The sequence below is a fragment of the Papaver somniferum genome, chromosome 4 (assembly GCF_003573695.1).
Source record: "Papaver somniferum cultivar HN1 chromosome 4, ASM357369v1, whole genome shotgun sequence".
Lineage (NCBI taxonomy): Eukaryota > Viridiplantae > Streptophyta > Magnoliopsida > Ranunculales > Papaveraceae > Papaver > Papaver somniferum.
The window spans coordinates 148,916,469-148,941,077 of NC_039361.1; positions in this window are offsets into that span (position 1 = coordinate 148,916,469).

Sequence of the window (24,609 nt, forward strand, 5' to 3'; positions counted from 1 at the left end):
GTTTTCTTTCCACACATAATTAGTTCAACATTTATTACTCCAGACAACACCGTTCAACATAGAATGAAATGTGTTTCATCAATTGGTGTTTGTTGTGTTCATCATCATCTCCATGTAGTTGCTGATGCAATTCAATCTTTGGTACTCCACTCTATCATATCAGAGAATGGGTTATCAGAAACCATATCATTTCCGAAAGGATCAAGACTAATCAAGGGTTGGGATTCTTGTTGATATAAATCATAAGAACATCCATAATCATAAAGTTCTTAGGTAATCTTATTACCGACGACTCATAAGTATATTCAAGAACCCCAAAGTTCTTCTTTGACTCCTCATCTTGATAGAAATTTAAAGATGACGGCGATGCTGAAGTAGAAGCAGAAGTAGATTTAAGAACCCCAAAATTCTTCTTCATCTCCTCCTACGATACTGATGATGCCCTGCTTTCAAATGATTTTCTCTCTCTCATAAGAAGTAGGGATTCCAGATATCTCTCGATGCTTTCAACTGATTGAGAAGATAACTTATCAAATTTAGGGTTATCATTAATAAAACAGAATCTTAGATTCTTAACCTTCTCTGCTTCTTCACTAGTACACAATTTCATCTTCATTTTATTCAGTTGCATCACGATCTCATCAAATTCGTTATGTTATCTGCAGGTAATGATTTAACCCCGTTGATGAAATCAGAATGAAGATCTGCAACATCCTTAACATCAGACATAGTTTTCTCAGTTCATGAAATTTCTTTTCAAGTCCTTTAACTTTGTTCTTTAAAATCATTTATCTATTCTTAATGGAAGATCAAGATGATGATGATGATTTCCCCTTTGAGTAAAACTGTTACTCATATTTTAAGAATATTTGAGAATCGAACAAGAACAGTCGCAATAGCAAGGTGTTAAGAAGGTAATAAATTAGATAAACAGAGTTGTTGTTATTTAAATTTGTTGTAATTCTAAGTGAAAGATCAGTTCCTATGGAATGAACAAGCATGAAGTTCGTTCATTTTTCTCCCACTATTGACTCAACAAATATGAAAAACGGGTGGCCGAACCAACAAATTTGATGGTTTGTTCGCTGCGGACCAACAAGAGATGCCCGTCTCATTTAAAACCGCGTGGACCAACTAAATCCTCGCGGATCAAAAAAATCTGCTGGCGGTTGAAGAAGAACCTCCTGCGCTCTTCCACAACCGCCCAGTACAATTTTCGTTTCCCCATAATTATTTTGCTACTTCTTTATTCACTTTATTCTATTTTATCTCACTTTATCCTATTTTATCTCACCTAAAAAATAACATTTTATATTTCAACTTTATCCTACAAAATATTTTATATTAAAAAGAAATAGTACTGGGACCCTGGAAAACTAAATCTGTTCATTTTGCTCTGATTTTCCATAGTGGAAAATCACGTTTATCCATCCACGTGGATGGACAAAAAATTTATTTGGTGAATACCAAGGAACTGACTGAACACAAGTTGTTTTTAAATCTCAATTTCTAACTTGTATTAAGCCAATTACCATAAGAACTACCCTTAACTAGACTCATTGATTATAATTTGTAGTCATGTGCATCCCATCAGGCCATCAAATCCTTCTATAAAATCTGGTAACAAAATAATTTGATCAACGATCCATTAAAATTCACCCGAATATGTTGTGGTTTGTCTATATTTTTTTCTCATGAATATACAAATCACTTCCAGAGATTTCTGTAAAATCATCAACCATTTCCTGATTCCTTTTTTTTTTTGATAACTCATTCCTTGATATCAAAAAGCCCCAACTTACATCACCTAAGATTTTGATTTATTATATATTTATGATTTGATATATATTTATTATACTTTATTAGCATTAGTATTAGTATTAGGGTTTAGAATTGCTATAAACAATAAGTTTTTCGCTAAACTAAGAGATTGATCAAGACCACCTGTTTCACGGATTAAGTTTTTATTTTGGCGTTCATGTTCAAAGATAACTAATATCAATGTAAATGTTTATATTCATGTTATAGGTTCTCCAATGGTAAATGTGGATGTTTCATATGTGACATCACTTTTAAGACATGCTTTGAGTATAAAATCCTAAATATAAGGAAAAATAAAGTTTTATCTCCAATCCATAAAGTTTTCTATTATTTTTTTACTTATTTGTAGGCATGCAATTGGTTAAAATCCTTTCCATTTTTATTTTTCAATGATTTTTATTAATAAAAATGTGACTAGGATGGGAAGACATCCTCTAAGTGCATTCTAAAACTAGAGGTTCACCTAGAGGATGTCTAGCTCTCTTTTTTGCCACATCACATTCACATCAATCGGTTGGAGATGATTTTCTATGAATATGGTTGTGGATCCTATGTGGATTAAGAGTTTTTTCTTCACACACATTCCATTGGAGAGGCTCTTAGAATCTTCTCTATTTTTTTATTTTATCTTTATGAGATTTAAGTGGTTATTTGGTAGGGAACAATATAATTGGAATTAGATGAACAATTTACACTTGCTAGACTGACTTTTTTTTCTTTTTAAAATAAGGGTATTTCTTGTATTTTGATAAAATTATCATTATAAACTTATTTAACCAATAATCTCATGATTCCAATAAAGATAAAACTATTATCAATGCACAAAATATATCATTTAATCTATCTTAACTTGTATCCAACAAGCCCCTTATTGTTATTTATAACTTCTGAGGAATGAAATTTAGTCATCACCGGAACCAATATTTTTCCCTCGAAGTCTTTGCCTTTGCTTATTCTAATTCCTAGTAGTTGATTAAATTATATATATTTGCTTAATCACCAAAATATAATTCCTTAATTGCAAATGAACATTCTTCCTGCATAAAAATATCAACTATCTATCACGTAAAGCTAGGAAATTGGCATTAGATATACATTGACATTGGTGAATCAACTACAATTTTAAAACTGAAAGTCGCATTATTGAAACACCAAGTTTATCTTTTGGATAAAAAAGAAGAAAAATATATGAAGAGGAGAGCTGGAACTACCAAACTATAGGAGTACAATATATCATTAACAAAAGGACTTGATGGTGTTCCTACCCTCTAGGTCCATCTCATAGTTCCTCGAGGCTCTAGACATGCCTCAAAATATGTGGTTTTTGCGTGCCAACAGTACATTATAATTTTTTCATAAAAGAAATTTGGTGGTCATATCTAAATGAAACTGGCAATCAATGTTGCACACACAACCTTTGAAGTATGCTTAACCACATTCTTACATATTATCGTAATATGTATCACTGAATATAAGGATACATATGATTTTCCACCAAACAACATTCTCCTTCTACACTCTTATGAATATTTATCGATATATAATATAAAAAAATTGTGATCTTCTTTTCAAATTGATATTTGTTTCTTATATGGATTATTTGAAATTAGAGAAAATTCTTTTTTAAAAATACTTATCAAAAAATTCATAAAAATATTGTATGCAAAAAAAGAAAAGAATAAGAATCATATTGTACTTAAAAAATTATATGTAATAAAATACTATGAAGAATTGAATTTTTAACACATAGGAGATATTTTCGACAATTAAATTAGTAGTAATGCGCATAGTAAATACATTAACAAAGATAATGGCATGCATTATCGAGTCTTGTCTTCCTTTTTTAGAAAAACTATTTTTGTAATTAATACTTGTCTAGTAACTAATATCATGCATTAGCTACTTCTTTATATTATCGCCTATAGAATTTATTTTGTTAAGTTGTTCATTGATGATTACTGCCATACTTAATCTCTATGAATATTTTTAGAAAAACTATTTTTGTAACTAATATTTGTCTAGTAACTAATATTATGCATTAGCTACTTTTTTATATTATCGCCTATGAAATTTATTTAGTTAAGTTGTTCATTGATGATTACTGCCATACTTAATCTCTATGAATATATCTTCGGTGCATTGTTTTCCATGAGATTGTTATACTCAACCATTTTATAGTTATAAGCGATCTCATGATAATCTTCAAAAGTTATGCTTATAACTCTAATGTTCTTGCTTGCACAAATTAATATGAATACTTTTAGCGATTGACTTTTGGTTTACATCTTCTTGTGAGATTTGTTGAATTCCAAGAAAATCGTTTTTCTAGTACAAAAGATCGCATTTGTTGTTCTCTTTTGAGAATAACATCAAATGAGGGAGTGTTTTTAATTGAACTTGCGCTTAGTTGACATCTTTGGGAGAGTATGGTTGTGTACTCTAGGAGAGTTAAGTATCATTAATATTTCTACCGTGAAAGAAACTAAGTTGTGAAACTTAGTGGAATCATCGTTAACGATATAATTGAATTCTTAGTCTCAGTTGTTCTCCTAATGGCTTAATTCATGAGGAACCCAATTCTCATCAACTTTTTCAACTTTTGTGACAAAAAAGGTGAGAAAAATTAATAGTCTTCTAGTAATGACATGTGGGTTTTTGTTGCATTATCTTAAGGGGGAGCTAATTAATATGTTTGTGCGTTCATCGCTATCTAGCAAAAATATACATGTAAAGAACAAGGGGTTAACATATCACAACAAGAAGTAGTACACTATATGTTTGAAAAAGTATATTGTGCTTAAAATTCACAAACGATACTACTCATCGGGATAACAACTATGTGTAGAATGAAAGTTATCCATGCAAATTCTAAAGGGGCAACGTTGAAGTTGTTATCTATCGTTGTTGAATCTTCTATTGTACTCAACGAATACATGAAGAACCGTAGAAGGTGAAAATTGAAGTTTCAAGAAATAAAGAAAGTATCATGTTATTTGTAACAAAAGTCAAATTTGGAAATGTCCATATATTACAAAAGTTTTGTCACTAAAATTAACAAAGGGGACATTATTAGTGTGAATGTTTGGTTGAACCTCCAGGGTATTGATGTGGAAAGTATGTTATCAAATTGAGATTCCAAAATTATTTCTCAGTTAATATAGCATACTAAATTTAACTTTGGTTTGGTTTAGGTTAGGTAGTAAAGTAAAAGCTTCATCCAAGTTACTCTTGAAGATTACACGAAGACATCATTTGAAAAACTTCATCAAACGTTAGTAACAGTGATTGATTTTCATTTCAGTCTTTTTTCCCTTTTATCTATCTATTTCTCTAAGAAAAATCAAAGGCTTTGGTAAATAGTCAAATCACAAAGATTGTTCTTGTCACAGACCCGCTCTTCGGCTAAAATCTAGTGAAATTCGATGTCAAGCTCATGTTTATCGCTTTTTCGAAACTAAAATTAAGTAAATATTCTCTCATAAGTTTTGAAAGTATAGGTTCGCAAACCTATTTAAAAAAATTGTTTGAAATATCAATTTCAGATTGTGAACCTATGTTTTAACCTAGAAAATACCGAAAGTTTCCTAAACTTGGCTTTGGTTTGAATTCACAAACTTATGTTTGGAGTTCGCGAACCTTGTGGAGAATGAAAGGTTCATGAACCCAAGCTTAGTGATGTTCGTGAACCTAAATTTTAAGTTTTCTAACCTTACTTAGAAAAATTTCTTCTAACACTTTTTCTAATTCAGTTTGTGAAAAGGTTCGTAAACCTGAAGGTACAAAACGTCCAAAAACTCTTTTTTGATAATTGTTGTACTTTCCTTATTGTTTTTTAAGTAAAAATTTTCGCACTCTTAGGATTTTTTGTTTTTAGCTAATTTTTTTACGAGAAAAGTTATATTGTTCTTTCCAAGAATTGATCAAACTTGAGATACAAGTTTGAGTCTCAATTCAGGTAGTTGCAACTTCAAATGCACACACCTAGCTTTAGCAGTTTGAATTTTTCTTCAGCAGTATTATACCTATGGTAATTGCTCCATGCTTAATTGTTTCAACATTTCAAACTACGGAAAAAAACCAATGCAAGTAAAGTTCTAACTAAAGAAACAAACCTTTTGTATTTGAAGACAGAGCTTTAATTTAACGGCATTGAGAATTACTAGGGCTGGAAAAATCATTGCTTACGTTAAAACAACCTAGCTTAGATATCAATTACTATATATTGGAGACATCCTGCAACACAAAATTTTAATCCCTTACACACTGTGGATCTTGTAGATTTTATCTACCAACACCAAAGGCTCTTTGAGAACTAATGTGCGACTTTGAAAAACTTCACTTGCAGATTCGTGAAGCACGGTAAAACTATCTTTCTTTGATAGCTACGGAACATGTATCTTGATTTGATATGTTATATAATTCTTGTCTATTATATAAGTGAAAAAGCGGGGTCTAACAACACCACCCAATATTGCGCTTAGCAATCTGTATGGACAAACTCGAATACACTTTTAAGAGAATCAACAAGACTTAATCAATTAAAAGTATATCAACGAGTTTATATCTCTATCCTTATTTGATTTCCTCAAACAGAACCTGTGAGTACTAATCAAATACAAGGAATAACTTGGACGGTACCAAAGACCAATGTCTAAAGATCAATCAATATCAATCAACAACCAAAGGTCGGATTTCCAATTGATTAGATCAAACGCACAACCTGTATTATTTCTATTATATTAAAAAAAATATAATGCGGAAAAGAAATAACACAGACACCAGAATTTTGTTAACGAGGAAACCGCAAATGCAGAGAAAACCCGGGACCTAGTCCAGATTGAATACACATTGTATTAAGCCGCTATAGACACTAGCCTACTACAAGCTAACTTTGGACTGGACTGTAGTTGAACCCCAATCAGTCTCCCACTGATCCAAGTTACAGTTGCACCCCCACGCCTCTGATCCCAGCAGGATACTACACACTTGATTACCTTAGCTGATTTCACCCACAACTAAGAGTTGCTACAACCCAAAATCGCAGGCTTTAACAATAAACAAATCTGTCTCACACAGAAAAGTCTATCAAAGGATAAATCTGTCTCGCACAAAAAAACTCTAAAGTTTTTGTTTCGTCTTTTGATATATAATCAATGTGAACAAAAACCAATTGATAATCCAGTCTTATATTCCCGAAGAATAGCCTAGGTTAATCAATCACCTCACAACAATCTTAATCGTATGGTAGCGAAACAAGATGTTGCGGAATCACAAATGATGAGACGAAGATGTTTGTGATTACTTTTTATATCTTGCCTATCAGAGAACTCTCACGATCTCAAGCCAATCAATATGATTGTACTCGTACGATAGAAGATGCAAGATCAGATCACACAACTACGATAAAAGAAGTATCGGTCTGGCTTCACAATCCCAATGAAGTCTTTAAGTCGTTAACCTGGTTTTAGAAGAAGAAAACCAAAGGTTAAAGGAGAATCGACTCTAGCTTAAAAACTAGTATCACACGGACGTGTGGGGATTAGTTTGTAGAGTTGCTAGATGTCCCCTTATATAGTCTTTCAAATCATGGTTTCGCCTTGCTCACAAAGCAAACGTTATCCACTGTTAGATGAAAACCTGATTTAGATTCAATCTAATATATCTCAACCGTTAGATCGAAATCTTAGCTTGTTATACGCAAATGAACTACACGCATTTAGGTTTGTTTAACCGTACCCAAACGTGTGCATTGTTGGTTCAATAATAGTCAACCAAAAGGTTAGCCATTTGAGCATTTCATACCAACCATTTTCTTCTTCACCATAACTAGTTCAAATAACCCACGCTAACTAGTTAGAGAGTTGTTCAATTGCAAGGAAATCTCATGTACTACACAAGACACAATTGAAGCAAAGATGATTTGATTCACATGAGTCAGTTCATGAAATTTATAGCCACGGTTTGCAAAAGCATTCCTTAGTCTTTATGAGTTAAGTTCAGAAATCATCTTTAGATATATAACCTATACAAGTTCGCAGACTAGGTTCGCGGACTTGAAGTACTGGAAAGAGTTTTCAAACTCCAGCAGAAATTCTCGGGTTCGAGAGCTTCGCTGGTTCGCGGACTTGGCTCACGCAAAATAGTTTGATAACTCAACAGAAATTCTCGGGTTTGAGAACTTCGGCAGTTCGCGGATTGAGTTCGCGGACTTGGCTACTAGCCGATTTCCAGCATGGGACTTATGCACATATGTGTTTCCACAACATACTTATGTCCACTATGGTTATGTAATCTAAACTCTCATTCCAATCATTGAAACATTCTTAGAGGACGTTATCTAGTTGTTACACTATTTCTCGTCAAAGCAATTTTCAAGATGATCGAAACATTCATGACTTGCGTCACTAGGTAAAGAAAAACATGGTCAAAGCGAAACGCTTACCAATACATATTTCGAGATATAAATAGGCGAGGTATACTCGGTTCGAAATACCAAATGCGTATAATCTAAGTCTATATATATAGCATACGACTTTTCTATCATGAAGTAGGATTTAGAATAGATAGACTTTTGAGTGACAGATAAGTTCAAGTCTTCACATACCTTTTTGTCGAGAAGTTCCACCGGTTCCTTGAGTAGTTCTTCCACTTGTATGATGAATCGCCATGAAGTCCTTGAGCTCAACTACACTTACTATCATAGTCCGAGACTTAGCTACAATAGACTAGAAATCAAGACTTATAGTTTTGATCACTAACATTGACAAACATGCTTGATATAGCAACGCATGCGAGTTTGACCGAGCAGGCTCTAACAATCTCACCCTTTGTCAAATTTAGTGACAATACTATTAATACATTTGGAATAGAAAAAGATAATGAAACTTTAGTAGCTCCTATTCCATAAGTCTAATCTTCAACATTCCTTGAAATCTTCGTCCTTCCAAGTACTCCAATGATCCCAAAGGTTGTAAGTTTAGCATCACCGTTGTTGAAGATCCGTAGCTATAACAATGAGAAAGCATTGGTCTCGATCTTTGTTATACAGTGTCAAAGTCCAATTGTATCACAACTTCAATAATAATACTATGGTGATATGCATCACTCCCCCTTAGTCAATACTCCATCTCAATCATGGAAACCACTCCCCCTTACACAATAATCCGAAAACCATATGTATTTGTAGTGTGAACTACATATTAATTCTCCCCCTTTTTGTCAATAACATTGGCAAAGGTACAAGAACGGGATCCTAATGAAATTTCCACAAGAGACATTTCATGACTAAAAGAAAAGACGCACATCATCTTAATTTAGATGCAATCATATAGCCGAAGCTAATAGCATTCGTCAAGGAGTTTAAATATACAAGATAACCCCTCTAAAATTCCACAGCCGCACACCCCTCAAGATATGACCATTAAGCACAAATTCAAAAGAACTCTCCCCCATTATATGTCATTCCCAAGGGAACAACAAGAGCGACCTCAATTTCGAGAGAAAAGAAGGATTTTATTGGACACCAAAAACCATGATTAGTGATTTTCTATATCCAAAAACTCAATCAAATTAATTATAAGTAAACCCATGATTAATCTAATTGAAATATGCAATCAAACTAAACACAAAAACTGCTCAACTTAATAAATTATGCTCAACATAAGAAAACTTACGGAACATATGACTAACATAACCATTAGAAAATGATTAGGAAAGTCGTTCATATACTCAACACAAGAAGAATCTCACAGAATATATGAATACTCAACTAGACTAATTACAAGAGAACCCATAAATAATCTAGTTGGAACACAAACAACCAAACTAATCACGAAAGTAATCAATTTAATTGTCATTTGTTTTGCTCGACATAAGATAACTTACAGAGCAAATAACTAAATAATCAAACAAGATGATTAATTTAGTTCACAAATGCTCAACATAACATACCTTACGGAACAACCAACCAAGCTAATCAAAATAATCAACTTAGTCGTATCGTGCTCAACATAAGACATATTACGGAGCCTCACAATATTTCATAAGATATGAATCAATGAAGACCAATGATGTGGAATACACAAGGATCTATTCTATTTTCAATCATTATTTGCATAGCAATAATAGACTTTATCCTTGTTCACAAAAGATTATAACCTATCTTCCATCAAAGAATTGACAATATAGGCTTAACTTTTGTGTTTGTCAAAAGTCTATTCATCCTTAAATCAATACATGAATACCGATCATGAACGACTTTACTTTTGACAAAATATGGGACAACATAGTTCACGGACGTAAACACCAAAAATCCCATAACATATTGCAATATAACAAACTCATCCTCCGAATATTTTTAGAATTTAAAACCAATAAACCTAAAAAATAATACAAGAAGATGAAAATAATAGCTATGTGTAGTCACAGTCATCGTTATTCAAAGCACTAGTTATTCTTCCAACTAAGCCAAAAAGAAGACATCCTAGGCAACAATAAAACAAGCTAACTAAAGACAGACTCCAGTGCTATTCCAAACATGAACTAAGATCATATGAATGGTTCACGATCCTTGCGGAGTAGGGTCCTCGAGCTTGTGATCAACATCTTTCTTCGCATCATTGGAAAGATGATTCTCTTGCCGAAGATCCTTGATTTGAGATTTTATGAGACCAAGGTCAGAGGTAACCTTTTCCAACTCAGTTTTTAACTTATCAAGATCTTTTAGAGTATCAACAAGCTGTTGTTTTGCCTCCCCAAAGTACTTTAGAAAGTCATGAACAACTTCAGCAGAGATCATATCATCCTTCTCGGCATCTTCATGAACATAGGCAAATAAACACGAAGCATTAGGAGGATGTTCTTCTACCAGCATTATTTTCCTCTTTGATTCAATAACAAGACTCTTGTCAAGGAATCCTTTTGCAAAACCACCATAGCAAGAGTAAGACATTCTTGAAAAATCGATATCTAACTTTGAGTATGCGTACGTGACTTATAACTCAAAGGGTCGACTATTTATCCTTAGGGGAGGAAATCTAGGGTTTGTTAAAAACATTGACTCAGACCAGGACAGGTATCCGTTCGAGTACAACCTTTAACCCAAAAACAATATCCCAACACGTTTGCGTACAACCAAACAAATATTTTATCAGAAAAGAATTTCTCATAGGTTGTGGCAAGGGCCAGGATATGACAAGAAAAGGAATAGATAGAAAAAAATACTTTAAGTATCACAGATCTGTAAACAATAATTTAGCTATAGACGATAAGAAGATAGCTCAACATAACATACGCAAATACAGGAAGTATACCTACTTATTAACACATCTTACTCACAGGGATTTTTATGAGTAAGCTCCATAAACCTTGTGATTACTTAGCACAAGTATGAGCTATATGCTCATTAAGAGATTTGTTTTTATGATCAAGCCTCTTTTTTCTTCTGAACCTAGAGAGGGATTCCTTTTCATACGAGAAGTTATCATAAAACTTACTGTCATCAAAGTACGAGACATAGTTTGAATTCTTACCAGAAGAGTTTTGGTTTGAGGGAGATAACCCGTTGACGAATTCTTTATATTATTCAATTACCCTTTTTCATATTATCTCGTCTTTCATCAATTATTCTTCTTTCTTCTGAACTTCCTTTCCTGTTAGGGATGGCGTGATCTTCCTTTGGACGATGTTTATCAGAACGTCTGTTATGAGTGTTCGAGGAGCTCACTGAACTTGCTTTCCTGGTGATATACACAGGATAAGTACGAAAACCAATTTATTTTTCCATACGAATGTTAGTTACACCTTTAAGAATTGAATCTAAGGTGTGTTGAAGATGAACAAAGGAGTTTTTCTTCAACCTAGAGGATCCTTTTTGTTTAAAAGAACACTTAGTCTCACAGACAAGACATACTTTATGATCATCTGAATGATTAGATAATACAGTCTTCACAACTTCATTAGAAGATTTCTTCTCTCCATTCGATGTGCAACATCCTTGAGTGATAGGGACTTTAGGCACATCTGTTTTTACTTCTGAGCATAAAACCACTTTAGCTGTATCAGAAGTACTCAGCATATTGGATTGCTTTGAGCATCCTTGAATAGAGAGCTTATTCAAGCAATGTTCAATATCCAAGGCATCCTTTTTGAGGCTAGCCTCAAGAGTCGTGCACGAAGACTGATCTTCAGCATTACCTTTGGATTTGCAATCACTTATTACACCAACAAGAGTATTGACATGATGCTTCAACCGATTAAATCTATCAGCTTGAATTCTAACAAGATTTAATATCAATTTACTCTTTTCAGCTGAAATCCGTTCATTATCAGAGAAGTTCTCTTTATAACGGTAATCGGGATTACACATGTCGATGTTAGTCTGTCTTATCAGAACACATGGTTCGTCTATATTCGAGATTAAAAAAACTTTCTCTTTAATAGAATTCGATGAGATAGAATTTTTATTTCTGGAGATGCATTTATCAGAGATAGTACTCTTTTCCATAGAGTCAGATCGATACAAACACAGACTTTTGAGGTCTTTAATGTGTTTACCCGCTCTGATACCAATTGAAAAAGCGGGGGTCTAACAACACCATCCAATATTTCGCTTAACAATCTGTATGGACAAACTCGAATACACTTTTAAGAGAATCAACAAGACTCAATCAATTAAAAGTATATCAACGAGTTTATATCTCTATCCTTATTTGATTTCCTCAAACAGAACCTGTGAGTACTAATCAAATACAAGGAATAACTTGGACGGTACCAAAGACCAATGTCCAAAGATCAATCAATATCAATCAACAACCAAAGTTCGGATTTTCAATTGATTAGATCAAACGCACAACCTGTATTATTTCTATTATATTAAACAAAATATAATGCGGAAAGAAAATAACACAGACCCCAGAATTTTGTTAACGAGAAAACCGCAAATGCAGAAAAACCCCGGGACCTAGTTCAGATTGAATACACACTGTATTAATCCACTACAGACACTATCCTACTCCAAGCTAACTTCGGACTGGACTATAGTTGAACCCCAATCAGTCTCCCACTAATCAAAGGTACAGTTGCACCCTACGCCTCTGATCCCAGCAAGATACTACGCACTTGATTCCCTTAGCTGATCTCACCTACAACTAAGAGTTGTTACGACCCAAAATCGCAGGCTTTAACAATAAACAAATTTGTTTCACACAGAAAAGTCTATCGAAGGATAAATCTGTCTCCTACAGAAAAATCCTAAAGTTTTTGTTTCTTCTTTTGATATATAATCAAGGTGAACAGAAACTAATTGATAATCCGGTCTTATATTCCTGAAGAACAGCCTAGATTAATCAATCACCTCACAACAATCTTAATCATATGGTAGCGAAACAAGATGTTGTGGAATCACAAACGATGAGACGAAGATGTTTGTGATTACTTTTTATATCTTGCCTATCGGAGAACTCTCACGATCTCAAGCCAATCAATATGATTACACTCGTACGATAGAAGATGCAAGATCAGATCACACAACTACGATAAAAGTAGTATCGGTCTGGCTTCACAATCCCAATGAAGTCTTTAAGTCGTTAACCTGGTTTTAGAAGAAGAAAACCAAAGGTTAAAGGAGAATCGACTCTAGCTTACAAACTAGTATCACACGGATGTGTGGGGATTAGTTTACAGATTTGCTAGATATCCCCTTATATAGTCTTTCGAATCATGGTTTTGCTTTGCTCACAAAGCAAACACTATCCACCGTTAGATGAAAACCTGATTTAGATTCAAGCTAATATATCTCAACCGTTAGATCGAAATCTTAGCTTGTTATACACAAATAAACTACACGCACTTAGGTTTGTTTAACCGTACCCAAACGTGTGCATTGTTGGTTCAATAATAGTCAACCAAAAGGTTAGCCATTTGAGCATTTCATACCAACCATTTTCTTCTTCACCATAACTAGTTCAAATAACTCACGTGAACTAGTTAGAGAGTTGTTCAATTGCAAGGATATCTCATGTACTACACAAGACACAATTGAAGCAAAGATGATTTGATTCATATGAATCGGTTCATGAACTTTATATCCACGGTTTGCAAAAGCATTCCTTAGTCTTTATGAGTTAAGTTCAGAAATCATCTTTAGATATATAACCTATACAAGTTCGCAGACTAGGTTCGCGGACTTGAAGTACTGGAAAGAGTTTTCAAACTCCATCAGAAATTCTCGGGTTCGAGAGCTTCGCTGGTTCGCGGACTGGGTTCGTGGACTTGGCTCACGCAGAATAGTTTGATTACTCAGCAGAAATTCTCGGGATCGAGAACTTCGGCAGTTCGCGGACTGAGTTCGCGGACTTGGCTACTAGTCGATTTCCAACATGGGACTTATGCACATATGTGTTTCCACAACATACTTATTTCCACTGTGGTTATGTAATCTAAACTCTCATTCCAATCATTGAAACATTCTTAGAGGACGTTATATAGTTGTTACACTATTTCTCGTCAAAGCAATTTTCAAGATGATCGAAACATTCATGACTTGCGTCACTAGGTAAAGAAAAACATGGTCAAAGCGAAACGCTTACCCACACATATTTTGAGATATAGATAAGCGAGGTATACTCGGCTCGAAATACCAAATGTGTATAATCTAAGTCTATATATATAGCATACGACTTTTGTCTCAAGAAGTAGGATATAGAATAGATAGACTTTTGAGTGACAGATAAGTTCAAATCTTCACATACCTTTTTGTCTAGAAGTTCCACCGTTTCCTTGAGTAGTTCTTCCACTTGTTTGATGAATCGCCATGAAGTCCTTAATCTCAACCACACTTACTATCCTAGTCCGAGACTTAGCTATAATAGACTAGAAATCAAGACTTATAGTTTTGAACACTAACATTGACAAACATGCTTGATATAGAAACGCATGCGAGTTTGACCGAGCAGTGCTCTAACAATAGGTCATTCTCTTCTGCTAAAAGGTGACTAAGAATTATTGATTAAAATAGAATATTGACAAAACTTCAATCGATTCTGTATAACTCCTATCTATCAAAGTTTAGATTTAAATATACCACAAAGTTCATTTAAACTTGTTCTAAGATTGATATTCTTATGAGCTAGATTGATTATGATTATCTGCATGATTAAAGAAGTAGACCTATTGTTTTGATTTAAATTCATCTAAATTTAATGAAAAGTTTTTGGCACTTTGATTTATTATCTAACAGTAAATTAATTTGCATCCTGTTTGAGGCAAGGTAACGCTAGACTTCATGAATACGATTTAGGAGCAACTCCTAAGCCTATAAAGAACATCACCAAGAGAATCAAACGTGTAGGTTCTTGCATTAATCATGAGGCTTATGGTAACAGCTGCAGTATAATATCCTGGATGGTTCATTTTATCTCAACTATATTCCATAGCGAAGTCATTATAGTAGGATAATATTTCTAGCGGCTCAATACAATGTTTGTTGAAACTGACAATTTCCTGGAGGTTTTCTATCATCGAAGTTTTCCTCGTTCACAAAATTTTTAGTATCTTTCCTTTATTTATTTTCTGCATCATATTGATTTATTCTTTATAGTTGAAGTACAAGTAATATGTAGGTTAATCATCCTTGTGATTCAAGAATATCAATTAAAGATTATATAATTATATTGATTTTATATTTTTAAAATTAATTAAAGTTCATGTAAGGAATTATCTAATAGGTTTTGAAGAAAAAAAAATTGTCGGTGTACTTGGTATGCTTCCCTTTTCAATTTTTTATTTGTCGCTAAAGATTTCCTCAAGGTTCGGGTGACGATGAAAAACGCATTAGTAGTAAGTTAACAATCTCATTGTTTATATTTATATTATTTTATTTTTTGAAAATTCAATTAGTCAATGTCAATGTACGATTCAGGCAGCAAACTCCTACGTGGAACAATGTAGGTACCAAGCTTAGGGTCTTGACAAAATCTGGGCACAAACTACAAAAAAATCCAATTTTCTTTTATAATTTCAAAGTTATATTAAACGTGTTCGTACTCATCTTTGTTCGTGCAAGAAGAATGAGAAGTAAGAGCCCATAAATGAAAGTCGAAATCTTATATAATACCGAGTTTACTTTTCAGACATACAATTTATGACATTAATAGCGTCCCAAGCCTAAAACTATAAATATCAATACATATAGATATGTAACAACATGTTTGTTTTTTCCACTACATAGAAGATACTCAGTATTTGCCACTATGTAGTGGTGGGATCCAAAATAAAAGATATTTGTGTTAAGTTCTTCCTTTATCTAGATATAGGGTAAAATCACTATCCCGGTAGTGAAAATCAAATAGCACTCTCTTCTTGCTTTCTGCTTGATAATACTAATATCTCGTATAAAAAATCTTCTTAATCATTTGACAAATACACAAGTTATATTCTATTACAAATATACAGTTTTCGTGTTTCTTGTCCTTTACAAAAATCCTCGAGTTCTCCATATGGTTTTATTCCTTATCAAAAACAAGTCCTCAATCTCAATTAAAATAATTGGTTCATCGACATCTCGATGAATCGTTCTCTTATTTACTAAAAACTCGGAAATAGCATTTATTTTATCTCTAACCATGAAAATGAATCAGATATACACAAAACTACATTTTCCAGTTTCCTCTTGATTGCATCTCGTTGATATCCATCATAAAGTACTTTTGATCTAATGAATTACCATGTTCAGTAATCTTTGTTCAGTTATTGCCATGATCATAGCAATGCACAACTTTTGGAAATAACCACGACTTTAATGGTGAGACATGGGGCATGCTTATAGGGTCAGAACAACAACAAATATAAAATAAATAAAAGTCCAACTCACAAAACCTAGTCAATTTCATCACTGGACGGATCGAGACACCATGGCGTTTGCGACATATGATCAAAATGAGAGATCTACTGCAATCCATTCCGAATCATACAGTCCATTACATATATAGAGAGGCCAACTAGGCGGTGGATGCACTAGCAAATCAGGCAGTCGACAGAATGTAACAAAGATTGTTTTAAAACTACGTTTTGGGAATATGTAATACAGTAGAACCTCTATATCAGAATAATCCATATAGGAATAACCTCCATATAAGAATAAAAATCTCTGGTCCCGAATAAACTCCATATTGGAATAAGTCATATTTTTTTCCGGTCCCGTCTTAAGGAAGTTGCCTCCATATCTGAATAATTCACAATAGTATATAGATAATATAGGTCATATCGTAAATCAAAGTTTAAGACAAATAGATTCTATCAACTAATTTGGAAAATCCTTTTACTTTCAGCAGGTGTGATGTTTTTTTTTTTCGCACGACTCATTCAAATGTCTTTGATCGTATGATTTTATTTGTCAATTTTCTGTATCATTGTTGAATTTAGTGTGGATTGTGTTACATAGGAAACCTCGTATATTTAACTAATACATGTGAAACTAAACAAATTCCACATGTGAAACTAAATAAAATTCATGTTTTCTTAGGTATTGCATAGGTGATAGACACATTTTTGTGTCTAATTTATCCTCAATGTTTCTGTATTGTTGGTACTCGATTTCGTACTTATTATGGTGTTTTATGTGTTTGTAGGTATTTTTGGGAAATAAACATTTTTGGAAAATTCGCCTCGAAAAGTTGCTCGGAGCACCCCCCGGAAAAGTACTAAAGGAACCCTCATTTTGGATAAGGGCACCCCCATGCACCCTAGCTGTTAAAGGCATCCATACTCTGGATAGGGGGCAACCATCATCTTCCTCATTTGAAACTGAATTTTGGCGAGAAACTGATCTTTCACCTGCGACATTCTCTGTTTTGATTTTTGAGGAATTGCAGTGAGACTCAATCATTTTTTCGGCTTGGATGATCTTGTTAGGCCCAAACAGGTTTGGTATGGGATTTTGGGTCGACTAATTTTGTCTGAATCGTTAGAAGTAGAGAAAACAGGGATGTGTACTTTTCCGGGAAATAATCTTGGGGATTTTCTTATCTTTAGAAGGTGGCATGTGTCTTCTGCGAGTTTTACATACTCTAGAACAATTATTCTGCATGATTGGAGTATGCCAGCGACAAAATAACGCGTGAAGGAGCTACAATAGGAAATTATTCCCGTGGCTAGAATTAGAGAATAATCGGAATTGATGAAGGATATTTGGAGTTATGGAGGAGGATTCTTGGTGCTAGGAGGCTATATAAATAGTGGAGGGTTGTTAGAGTCGTATAGAGGGAGTTTTGGGAGAGTACAGAGCATCGAAAGAGTGAAAAACATCAAGTTACAGAATACCTTTCTGCTGCTGCTGCACCAAGAACACGAAGAACATAGACCAGCAGAGGCAGTCGTTTTGCTACAGTAACAACGACAGTTAGGTTCTATCGTTCCCAGTAACAGTTCGGTTTGTAACACTTATAACTGTTACAAACCCGGTTTTAATTGATTTCTCTCCCATTTCATCATCTGTACACCACCTTTGAGCAATAAAAATGAATTTTGATCGTGTTTTCCTAATGATGAGCGAAACCCAATCCTTGGGGCGACGGAGGAAGCCATTCTTTCAAGAATTATGTGGTAATATTTATTTTATAAATTTATGCAATATTTTTATATGATTAATTGCATTGATAAAAAATAAATTAAATGATTTTTATTAATTAAATGTGTTTTCTCTTGATGATGCATGCTTAGTTTTAGACTCTTGATGCATTATATTTGCGACTAACATTTGATATTTTGGGAATCTGATTTTGGCAATACTTTAGAATCGAATCAATTTTGTTTAAATTGCATGATATAAATTAATTTAGAACCACATAAGTATTGATGAATGGTGAAATCCCAGATCCAACCTCTCCATAATTTTCAAAACATATCAACATTTATTTGCTTTATTTTCTTTGCTTTAAAATTAAGTCTAAAATCTATTGCTTTCACAAGTCTTGAACGAACCACTACTTACCACTTCTACAACCACTGTAAAAATACCATCAATTTTTGGCGCCGCTGCCGGGGACTTGTCTTTAGGCTAGAGTTTTTAGATTATTTTTTTAGGTTTTTATTTGTTTTTCATTTTTATTTTATTTGTTCTTCTTTACATTTTTGGGTTTTTATCTTTTCCTTACAGATTTTGGAGTTTGGAGCGAAAGAAAAATTTGCCAAAGCTTTTAGTGAATACTTAAATATTTGGAGTAAAAGCAAAGCGAAAGGAGCGAAATAAAAGAAGAATAAAAATTAATTAAAAAAAGGGAGAGAGAGACATTTATTTTTATTTATTTTTAGATTATTTTTTTCTTTTGCGCTTTATTTTTGGACTTTGGATTGTGGACTTTGGGACTTTATTTTTTTTTAACCCTATGGAAGGGTAGTTTAAATATAAATTGTTTACAGAGAAGGACGACGATTACGATATCGCCTCGGCCCCTCGGGTTCGTACATGACATAAGAGTCGTGGCCCGAGTAGACTTTAGCAGTTCATCCCCCGTCTGGTACGGGAGGTAAATTTGTCGAAACACTCGCGAATCCCTGTCAGCGAGTTACTGTATTCCTTTGTTTGCATATATGCTAAGGATTTGAAAACGGTTGCGTTAATTTCCTAGTAAAGGGCAAGGAATGGCCATACAAGATAAGGGTTCGTATTTCATCACCGTTCCCTTCTTGCCCGCCTTAGGAAAACGAAACCAAACACGAACCCAAGCCTAAAATTTGACTAGAACGAGACCTATAGGGTAAAGAGCTTAATAGTAAAGTCATTCGAAAAATATTGGTTACTCTTTTAAGCATGCTTCAAAGTTCATGATGGTTTCTGTGAGTTGAATACGCCGCCTTGTAACGCCGGTGAGGCCTTGGGTATCAAAGCTCCACTGAGCTTCCCTCGTCTCGATTCAACTTACTTTAACTCGGATTGATTCCAGAGGGGTTTGCTTAAATTGTAACGAATTCCCTTTCGAAGGATTAGAAGCTGGTCTAGAAACAATCTAAGTGGAGCCATCATGATTTTTGTTTGCAAGAAATCAGTAGGTTTGGTGTGGTGGAGTCAGCCTTATTTGTGTTTGCATAGAACTTCCCTTCCTTTTAGGATTTCTTTCTTTTTCTTTTGTTTTTCTAGTATATGCCCGAGGTTATTAGAGAGCGGGCTTGGAAAAGAAACACTCTAGGTCGTTTGATTAGTGATAAACCTAGTAGATCTTCTTGTGAATGCGGGGAGCTCGAAGACTCTTCTTTTGAGAGCCCTGTCTATGGAAATTTCAGCTTTGACAATTAGTGAAGAAAGTACTCCTAGTCCTTTTGTAGTGCCAGAAATGGCAACTTTGAAATCTTTATTAAACCCAACTAGGATCTCTCGTCCGTCTTGTATCAAGTTAGCTGAAACGAGGCAAATTATGAACTCAAACCTGGGACTTTACAGATGATCCCAATCTTTTTAGGAAAAGATAATGAGAACCCTTATTTTCATGTTAGGAAATTTGAGAAAGTTTGTAGTACTCTGAAAATTAAAAACCTTAGTGATGATGCGTTGAAACTTAGGTTATTCCCCTTTTCCTTAAAAGATAAAGCCAAATCTTGGCTGTATAGTTTGGCTTCTGAGTCAATTGAAACCTATGACCAACTTACATCTGCCTTTATACAGAAGTTTTTCCCAAGGCACAAAACATCGTCTATTATGACACAAATATGTACTTTTGCTCAACAAGAGGGAGAATATTTATATAGGTATTTAGAAAGGTTCAATGACTTAATATCTCAATGTCCTAATCATGGTTTAGAGATGGTTAGGTTAGTTCAGATCCTCTACGAGGGTTTAGATTATTCAATAACAACCATGGTTGAGTCCTTATGCACAAGTGGGTTTGAGAATAAAACTGTTGATGAGGCAATGACATTTTTGAATGAAATCGCCGATAAGACCCAACAATGGGAAAATAGTAGGAAACCCCAGAAAACAATTTTTCTAAGTAGAGGAAATGTCAATACGGTAAAAGGATCTTATGAGTCAGATGCTAAAATAGCAGCCATAGACAAAAGGTTTGAAGCCTTAGAATTAGGTCATTCTAGTGGTAATAGTGGTAGAATAGAGCCTTTTTGGGAAGGACATACTATTGATGAGCAAGCCAATACTGTTTATAACAACACTAGATTCGATAACCGTTAGAAGTTTGACCCATATTCAGAAACCTATAACCCTGGATGGAGAAACCATCCCAACCTTTCTTGGTCTAAGGGCCAGAATCAAGGCCAGTCTAGTAACTCTCAGGTTCCCCCAGGTTTTGTCTATACTAAGAATCCTTCAGCTCCGGCACAGTTTCAGAACCCTTCAGATAAGAAGATTATGAGTTTAGAAGAGTCTCTTGCTTTGTTAAATCGTAACACTGTGCAGTTTCAGCAATCTGTTGCTTAAGGTTTAGAAGAAAATAAGAGAATAGGTCGGGCTAACTCTCAGGCTATTTCCGGGTTGAAACCCAGGTTAGTCAGATAAATGAGTCTTTAAGAGAAAGAGGCAAGTTTCCTAGTCAAACTCAACCCAATCCTAGAGGAATTAATGAAATAGGTGAAAGACCATCCGATCATGTTAATGAAATAACAACCCTTAGGAGCGGTAAAATGGTAGACAATAAGGTAGTCATGCCTAGTGGACATACTGTAGTTCCACCTTCTACTTCGGAAGAGGATCCCATAGATGAGGAAACTGAAAAAATTTCTAAGGAGTCCCAAGAAATTCCTGATAGGACTACCTATGTGCCTAGAGCCCCATATCCACATTTGTTAGCCCCAACAAAGAAGGAGTCGACTTTCAACGAGATAATGGAAACATTTAAGCAGGTGAACATCAACATTCTGTTATTAGAAGCAATCAGGCAGATGCCCGCTTATGCCAAGTTCCTTAAGGATTTTTGTACACGAAAGCGTAAGCTGAATGTTCATAAGAAACCTTTTTAGCTGGTCAAATAAGTTCAATTCTTATGAACCAAACACCCCCTAAGTATAAGGACCCTGAATGTCACACCATATCTTGTGTGATTGGTAATCATGTAGTTGATAAGGCATTGCTTGACTTGAGCTAGTGTTAACTTACTCCCATACCATGTGTATACCCAGCTAGGACTTGGTAAGTTGAAACCGACCAAAATGACACTTCAATTAGTTGATAGGTCTGTCAAAGTGCATCGTGGTGTCATAGAAGATGTTCTTATTGAGGTTGATAGGTTCATATACCCAGTGGATTTTGTTGTTCTAGATACCCAGCCTGTTCAGGACCCAAGTGCTCAATTACCGGTGATTTTAGGTCGCCCATTCTTAGCCACATCTAATGATGTCATCAATTGTAGAACCAGACTTATGAACATATCTTTTCGTAATATGACTACTGAGCTAAATGTCTTTAATGTCATTAAGTCTTCTGAGATAGATGATTTAGAAGTGGTGAACATGATTAGCACTTTAGTTCCTGATCCTTTAGCCTGCACTATGTTTGATAATCCATTATTTGATGAACCTTTTAGTTCTTCGGAGGAGGTAACCATGATGAATACCTTAGTTGATGAGCCTATGCTAGAGATTTTCTTTGATAATCCATTATATGAGGATGTTGTTCGTTTAAATGAACAGTCCCCAAAAGAAGCTAGTATTTGTGCTGACTTTATGGACCCTAGAACCTATCCCATAGATTTTGGTCCATTTGAGGATATTGTTCACCCTAAGTTTGGGAGTAATGATGAATCTAGTGATCGTCATGTATACATAATTGAAGTCCCTAACTTGGGACTCGAGATTTGTGCGTCTAAGATACTACTTGAGTTTCTTCAAACTCTGCTACCCGATCCCCCAGATACTGTCTATGAAGAAAACCAATTCTTAGAGACATGTCATTCGGTTGAACCTGTTTTCCTAGACACATATATAGATCCCAAAGAGATACCCCAGATAAATCTAGTTGCCTTGATGAAATCCCTAGATCAAATTATGCTCCGTCAGCTCATTTTTTTAATCCAAAATGGTAGTAATTCTTTTGTGTCTGCTCTATTTGGTTATGAGGACCCGCAACTATTTCGGCTATTGGTATATGACTTTGAAAGGTGACAATCCTTTTTGAGGTATTTGATGTCCATTTAAAGACTTTAAATTTAGCATCTTCTGGGAGGCACCCACGCTCATGCTTACGGTAATATCCTTCCTTATTTCTTTTTCCATCAATCAAGTGGTAACAGTTTCTCCTTGTTCATGCTTTTAATTTCATCTTTAGAACATTGAGACAATGTTAGATTTAAGTTTGGGGGTGGGGAAGAAACTTTTTGTTAGCTTTTAGTTGCAATAAATAAACTCCACAGCCTAGAAATTTATGTTTATTAAGGATGGCACTAACCAATCTAAGTGGATGGGAACATCTTGGTTGTAGGAGTTGAGGAACCAATCTGATTAGATGGAAACATCTAAAGAGTCTATTCATAAAAGCACACGATTCAAGTTGTCACCATTGCTAGGGTGAAATAGAGTGATTGAGATACAAAAAAAAAAAAAAAAAAAAAAAAAAAAAAAAAAAAAAAAAAAAATTGAGACCAGACCATCAGACCAACCGGAATAAATTCAATAAAGTCAACCACTGGTGCCCTTGTATATGCCAGTTGTGTTGACCTAGAGTAGGTTTATCGACCACTAGTGCCCTTGTATATTCCAGTTGTGTTGATATTAGTCAGACCGGTATCTCAGTCCATTAGGATAGGTTCATCTTGGCAGAGGCCTTCAGACAGATATGGGAAACACCGTTCACTTTAAACCACCTATTTTTCTCCTTATCCATCTTCTTAATCTTTCCATGTGATTGGCTGACTCCGATTATGATGTCCAGAAACTATCTGAGTAGAGCTCTGTCACTTATATATGAATTATAGTATGTTGAGTGCAAACTCGTGTACATCAATTGGAATTTCGTATCAGGGTACTTCCTCCTATAGTCAATGTTTGTATGCAAACCAAGGAGATTCTTTAGTGCCTTCCAAGGTTCTGCGTAGATAGCTAGGGTTTGGAGTAATGGTTTTGTGGGTACACCTCTGGTAAACCCTCCCGAGACTATATCTCGGTCGCTAGAGCCACCTACCGAGTTAGGATTTTATTTTTCTAGATTAGTTTTGCTCGAGGACTAGCAAATAATAAGTTTGGGGGTATTTGATAGACACATTTTTGTGTCTAATTTGTCCTAAATGTTCTGTATTGTTGGTACTCGATTTCGTACTTATTATGGTGTTTTATGTGTTTGTAGGTGTTTTTGGGAAATAAACATTTTTGGAAAATTCGCCTCGAAAAGTTGCTCGGAGCACCCCCCAGAAAAGTACTAAAGGCATCCTCATTTTGGATAAGGGCACCCCCAGGCCCCCTAGCTGTTAAAGGCATCCATACTCTGGATAGGGGGCAACCATCATCTTCCTCATTTGAAACTGAATTTTGGCGAGAAACTGATCTTTCACCTGCGACATTCTCTGTTTTGATTTTTGAGGAATTGCAGTGAGACTCAATCATTTTTTTCGACTTGGATGATCTTGTTAGGCCTAAACAGGGTTGGTATGGGATTTTGGGTCGACTAGTTTTGGCTGAATCGTTGGAAGTAGAGAAAACATGGACGTGTACTTTTCCGGGAAATAATCTTGGGGATTTTCTTATCTTTAGAAGGTGGTGTGTGTCTTCTGCGAGTTTTACATACTCTAGAACAATTATTCTGCACGATTGGAGTATGCCAGCGACAAAATAACGCGTGAAGGAGCTACAATAGGA